The following is a 7,011-nucleotide window of genomic DNA, read 5'->3' as shown; positions in this document are numbered from 1 at the left end:
TTTCCCTCTCTCTATGTTTGTCTCTCTCTGATGAGCACATGCACCCTCTGGCAAATAAACAAACAAACAAATTGTCTTTTGCAGATTGTCTCCCCTCTTCCCTTCCTTCTCTCCCCACTAGCCCCATTGAGGATTCAGTAGGTCTGGGCTGGGGCCTAAGAATGTGTACTTCTAAGAAGGACCCAGATGATGCTGATGCTGTTGGCCTGGGAACTATACTTTGAGAACCACTGCTTTGGGGTCCTCTCTGCTGCATAGGGCTACTGCCTGTTTGCCTTTTCTAAGCCTTCCAAGAGACTGACATCTATAACTGTCTGACCTTGTCTTGTAGGATGGAGATGAATTTTTGTAAGATTTACTAGAATTTGACCAAAGTGGGGAGAAACCTTGATTTTAAAAAAAATTTTAAATCAAAATTACACCATATATATACATATATGTATATATATGGTATAATATATAATATAGGGGGTATATATGGGTTGCCAGAGGGCACATGAGCTCATCAGAGAGAGAGAAAGCAAGAGAAAAGACAGTAACCCCCATGAAGGATAGTCACCCCATAGTCCTTCCTCTCCACTCTCTTTTTTGGATTTTGGGCACACATGCACACATGTTCAATGTGTTTTCTCAAGCCGCTAAGTCTAGGTCTTGAACTCCACAGTCAGCCATGCAGGATTCAGCCACCTTAACCGCCATGCCACAGCTGGCCCGCATTTTGTCCCTTTATAATTATGAAAGAACTAAAACTGGGATTGCCACCTCGGACGTGATGGTGCCTGTGCTGCCAGGACACCGGTAGGGGTGTAGTCTAGAGGCACACCTTGCAATATTTAAGTAAAGTTGCACCTCCATCTGTTATGGAATTCCCACCTGGTGTCAGATGACTGCACTGCAAAGTGGAAATAATACGTGATCTTTCAGAGAAAGTGCAGATGAGCAAAGAGGACACAGGAGATAAGCATATGAAACAAAAGGGACCACATTGTTTGCCAAGTCTTTTCATACCGACTGTGGGCCTGGCTGAGTCATGGTCCCCAGGGTTCCGAAATGAGGGAATTTCATGGCATAGGGAAGCCTGCCCTCTGCAAAAAGTCATTTTTCTAATGCCACATGTCACTCAGGATAGCAGACGAGGAAGTGGAATTCCAAACCCAGACTTCAGGAAGTTTCTTCCTCTTCGCTGCCCTCCTTCTCAGAATAAGTCCTCAAGACCTAAGGACTGTGCAGGTATACAGTAGTGGCCAGAGCTGCATCAGAGAGTACTGTGGGGACACCAGACTTTCTGAACAGAAACAGGAGACAAAAATAAAATCCAGAAGGATGAGCAAGTGGCATAACGGTTGAGGTGTTGGACTCCCACATGGCCAACTGTGGTTTGAGTCCCAGATTTGGCAGCTTTTCCCCCTCTCTCTCTTTTCCCTCTCTCTGGTGAGTGTGTGTACCCTACAGCAAATTAAATAATAATAATAATAAATAAAATTAAATAAATAAATAAATGATTTTTAAGAAAATAGTATCTTTAAGAAGGGAATTGAAGAGGAGCAGGAGACCAAGGCTTTCCCCTGCAATAGGGAGGGTGGATTAGTAACCTTTTGCCATACAAGTTACCCCAACATTTATCAACCTAAAACAAGAAATGTTTATTATCTTATACTGTTTCTGAGTTAGAGAGCTTAGAGTGACTTAGCTGTGTGATTTGGGCCCAGAGTCTCTCATAAGGTTGCCATCAAGCTGTCATTTGAAGGCTTGACTGAGGCTGGAGAACCCAGTTCCAAGATGGGCTTGCTCACACGGCTGTGGCTGGAGGCCTCTGCTCTGCTCTGCTCTCTTGGTACATTAGGCCTCTCCACAAGGCTGCTCATGATGTAGCAGTTAACTTCCCTCAGAGCCACCAGGCCAAGACAAAGAGGAGAATGTCAAAATGCCTTTTATAACCTACTCTCAGAAGTGACACACTGTCACTTCCACTTCTGTCTGTTCATTAGAAATAAGTCACTAAGTCCAGCCCATACAAGAAGAGGGTCACCCCAAAGAGTGAACTTTTTCATCCTACTCTTACCAGGCTACAAAAAAAACCACACAAGAATAATTGATAGTGCTTTTGGTATCAAGGTGACGGAGACTGTGGTCCTAGGGACTATAGGGTTTGGCCTGATTGGACTGAGGAGAGATGGCTGGGGAAGGGAACAGGTTTTGGAAACTCTCTTTGGACTTTGAACTCACCATCCTGGGACCCTCTTTGGGACTGGGAGTGTGCTTGCTTAGTAAGGACTGAAGCCACCTATGAGTCCAGAGCCTCAGGCTGGCTCCAGAGAAGAGGAAGAAGAGGCTGGCTGCTTAGGGCCGACTCTGTGCTGGAGAGACAGCAACAAGCAATACCATGCATTTCCTTCTAGAGTGTTTGATCTCTGGTTGGGAAAGAAACATGGAAGTCAGAGTGGTGTCCTAGAATACAGAGGCACTTCTGGGCTGTGCCTGTCAGGAAGGGAACTGGGGGTGTGTGGAGGGATGTTAAGAAGCAGGGTGGGGAGAACCCCCACTATTTATTAAAATGATCCCACCAAGGGTGATGACTCAGTCCCACTAGAAGCAACAGCAGTCGGCCTTTGTGGTTAAGATTCCTGGGCCCCATGGAGAGACCCTCCCACCAGGGCAGATCTTTACTTTGTCCACCCCTGCTCCACAGATGGATTTTGTATAGCTGTCTTCTTTCGAGGCTGCAGAACCACTGGTGGTCATATTGTACTGTGTCAGTTCTTATCGCCCTATCATCCCCAGGGAATAAGCTAATCAAACTGGCTGATGATTTTACACTGAGAAGGAGATAGCTAATAACTTGGATGACAAGTATTAGAATACAATGTGATGTGGATAAATTGGGTCCATGTATTAAGAGCTATAAAGTGAGATTCCATCAAGGCATGAATAATGGTGCCTGTGGAAAGGATTAATCAAGTACCCCATTAAAAGGTAGAGGGATTCTGGTCAGACAGTCCCTGTTTAATTACACTCCTGCCCCCACCCCACCCCCACTCCCTTCTCCCTGGAACTGCTTTCTACTCAGAGCAATATGGAAAAGAGTTTAGAAGAAATAATAGAAAAATTGGGACATACGTTTTGATAGAGCAAGATCATGAAGACAGATTAAGCAACCAGTGTTTAATTTAGAGGGGAAAAAAAAAGGGAAGTGGCATGAGTAATCATTTACAAATGTAATTCCCAAAGGAGCCCTGTTGATACCATTCAGCAAATGCCAACAAAGCATTTACTTTCCAAAGGGAGAAAGCAAGACAAGAGAAATGAAGGCACCGCCAGGAGTGGACCAGAGAGCAGCCAAGCCCTAGAGAAGCATCAGGTGTGAGAATGGGCAATGCAGAAGATAGACACAACTTCTGAAAGAGCCCTGAGGACTGACTTTGTCTGGAGAAGGCTTCCTGGAAGAGGAGACCCCAGCAGAGCCCTGAAGTGTGGACAAGCTTCCATGTACTGCAAATTCGTGAGCACACTCTGGTGACAGGGTCTAGTCAGCTGATGGGCTGGAGCAGTGCAGGGGGCACCCGTGGGGTTCTTCTTCTCCATTTTCTCCACCACCACCACCCTGGTCCGAGCTGCCATCAGTCTCACCTGGACAACTGCAAAAGCCTCCAGCTGTTTTCCCTGCTTCCACTCTTGCTCCTCTACAATCCATTCTGCACACGAAGTCAGAATCCAAAGTTAATCATGTCATTCTCTTGACTTATGGCTGCCCGTTACTCTTAAGCTAAAAGTAAAAGTCATTCCCATGGCTACAGAGTCTTGCAGGGTCTGGACACATCCTGTGCCCGGCTCCTTTTCCCTGTATCTGCCAGTCAAGCTGACCTGCAAAATTCCTGCACTTTGGGTCTCCCTGCCACAAGGCCCTCGCACATGCTTTCCACCCTCTCTGGAAGCGATTTTCCTTCATCCTGTCTTCCCACAGCTAACGCTGACTCATTCTTCAGAATGCACCCTCATGGTTACTTCCTCCTGGAAGACTTCCCCAGTTTTTATAACTAGATCAGCTCTCCCTCATACGTTGACAACAAATATTTATTGTGTGAACATATGTTTAATGTCTGTTTCCTTTACCATGCCACAGCTCTTGGAGGGCTGGGACCAAAGTCTTCGCATCTCTGAGCCCAGTACCATCTCAATAAATATACAGGGACTAGATCATGACATTTAATTGGCAACAACGAGAGGAGTCCAGAAATTATATTTGACTAGCATAGAGGAGAGTATCGTTATGACCTCTTACTGGGTTGAAAACCTGAATTCATGTCCAGACCCCGCCATCTGCTGTCTGTGCTATTTTCAATAAATCCCAGATCCTCTCAGAGCCTGTTTCCTTATCTATAAAATGGGGACACTAACAGTTATCTCATATGGTTGAAGTGAGAATTTAATGAAATAGTATGTATCAAAGCATGGCTAACACTGTAAAACCAGACGTAAGTATACTTGGTCATTTTTCCCAGAAGGTAGACACACCTTGGCACATTGGGTTGTTAAATATCTATTGGATGGTTGGTTGGATGGACGGATGGATGACGGATTGGTGGACAGATGAACAGTTCGGGAGCCAGTGTGAGTGACAAAAGGGAACCTGACATCGGATAGCATGACAGAAACCAAAGACGGAGAGAATTTCAAGTCAGAGGGGGCGGTCAATCCACCCACAGTGTCAAATACAGTAGAGCAGTCGAGGAGAACGAGAGGGAAAATCAGTTCATTTGGGAAGAAGGAAGTCACTGGTGACCTCAGGGCAATTCCTCCTCAGCCTTGTCATGTTGCCTGTGCATTCAATGACATGCCTTAATTGTGACTTAATCACTTTACTGATTTTTATCTTTTTTGGAGGAAATCAAATTGATTTGTACATACAACAAAATTGGTGCGACTATGCCAGCTGCTGCCGGCAGGTGCTGACTAGTGAAGAAGTGAACGGCAGAGGATAAGAAAACACACTAATCATTTATTTTAATAAGGCCTAGAAACCTTAGTTATTTAATAAATTACCATGGATAATTGGTTTTCATTTCAAAGGGTCTTTTGTTTTTAACTCCCTGTGTTCCAGTAGGAATAGGCTAGCTGTATAGATAGGTACTTGAGGTATGAGACTCACCTGAGAGCTGTTAATCACTTCTTTTTTTAAAAAAGAGATTTTTGCTATAGGGTGTATGCACTCACCAGAGAGACAGAGAGAAAAAAAAGCAAGAAATCACCCCCCATGGGGGATGGCCATGTCGCAATCTCTTCTCCTCCATTCTCCTCCTGGGATCTTGGGCACACATGCACATGCACCCAGCATGAGTTTTAAGCCACTGGGTGCAGGACTCAAACCATAGTTGGCTATGTGGGAGTCCAGCAACATAACCATTATGTCAACCCTCACTTCTAAGAGCTTTTATCTGTCTCTTTGGCCATACCTATTTCCTGTCAGCCCTGCTACTGCCACCATACACCTAGGATAGGTCACTAACACACACACACACACGCACACGCACACACACACACACACACACACACGGTGAACATCAGCATGGAGCTCAGCCTCACCTCCCTGTAGGGCCCTGATCCAGCCACTCTGTATGGACCTTGAGAGTAAGGGACCAGACTGGACCCAGCCCCACCCTTATCACCTCAGGACTGACTCCTTGGAGTAAGAAAGACATGCTCGCCAATGAAACCCCATGGCCTATTTCAGAATGTGTCTTCACTGCAGTGCTCCAAACCTGGCTGACAGAATTAGTCACTCAGTAGGAAAAAAAGGTAAGAACAGACTACAGGGGGACCAGCAGGTGGTGCGATGTTTTAGGTGATAGATCCCAGACTCAGCAGCTTGATAAACACTCTGAGCACATGTACATACATGCCCGAATCTCAAGAGGAGAATGAAGGAGAAAGAATTGCATCCTGGCCATTTCTCACTTTCCCTGTCTCTGCGTTTGTCTATCTCTGGTGAGTGCATGCACCCTGTGGCAAAAAATCTTAAAAAAGGCGGGGGGGGGGGGCCCACCACATATTTTGTCCCCATGTAGTAGTTGATGGTGTCGAATGTGGCAATGATGGAGAAAGGAAGCAGTATTCAGAAAGACTTTAAAATGATTCAAAAACTGGGTCCAGCAGGTGGCATGGTGGTTAAGGAGCTGGACTCCCCCATGACTGACCACGGTTTGAGTCATGGATCCAGTGGCTTTAAAATCACACTGGGTGCTTGTGGGTGCATACCCAAAATCCCAAGAGGAGAATGTAAGAGAAGGGACTGCAGTGTGGCCATCCCCCCTGGGAGATGATTTCTCACTTTTCCTCTCACTGTCTGTCTCTCTGGCAAGCACACATACCCTATGGCAAAAACCCTAAACACATTTTTTTTTTTAGTGATTCAAAGAGAGAGTGTTTGATGTCCCACAATTCCTGCCGCCCTGTGGTCCCCCTGCAGCATGGATGGCTCACAGCACGTTACGGGTCCAAAGCCAGAATCGTGCACGTCTCTGTCCTCTTCCGCAGATCTCCTAGACCAAAGGCTTTCTTCGACAGCTCTGTGTTCACTTGATCAGTTTCATCAGTAGAATAGTTTCTGTGAAATAATGCACAGAGTTTTCCAAGAAAGACTACTGCAGCCCTGCTCCATCTATAAATGGTGCTGTTCTGGAAGGAACCACCACATTCCAGCTGGGAAGTATAGGGAGATACAGAGTAAAGACCTCATACAGCCACCTGCCTTCCATAATGGACCTCTCGGGAGGACTTTGTGATCAGCGGGGAGGCCTGGGAGGACAGGACCCACTCCCAGGGTTGCATGGCAGGGGCAGCAGAGCTGGAACCTGTACACACTGGTCAACTTCCCACTGGTCCACCAAAGGAGCAAATCCCCCAAGGTCTTGGGTCCTTACCATGTCCTGAAATACAAGGACAAAATCTCCTGCTTCTCCCAAAGGGGCATGATGACTCCCAACCAGGCTAGATTCATAGATCAGCTTGCCCTGT

The 7,011-nt window shown here is 46.1% G+C and overlaps 1 protein-coding gene across 1 annotated transcript in view; it reads left to right on the top strand.

Moving 5' to 3' along the window:
* Positions 1-4,358, top strand: part of LOC102495698 (ataxin-7-like protein 1) — a 125,579-nt gene extending 121,221 nt beyond the window's left edge. Inside the window, exon 3 of the transcript XR_003549496.1 lies at positions 3,282-4,358. The gene's annotated coding sequence lies outside the window, so the exon portion shown is untranslated. The remainder of the gene's footprint in view (positions 1-3,281) is intronic.
* The last annotated feature ends 2,653 nt before the right edge of the window (positions 4,359-7,011 follow it).

This window comes from Tupaia chinensis, unplaced genomic scaffold, assembly GCF_000334495.1.
Source record: "Tupaia chinensis unplaced genomic scaffold, TupChi_1.0 Scaffold000255_1, whole genome shotgun sequence".
Taxonomy (NCBI): Eukaryota; Metazoa; Chordata; class Mammalia; order Scandentia; family Tupaiidae; genus Tupaia; species Tupaia belangeri.
Note: the sequence above shows the minus strand (reverse complement) of the source record. Positions and strands in the feature narration are given on the sequence as shown.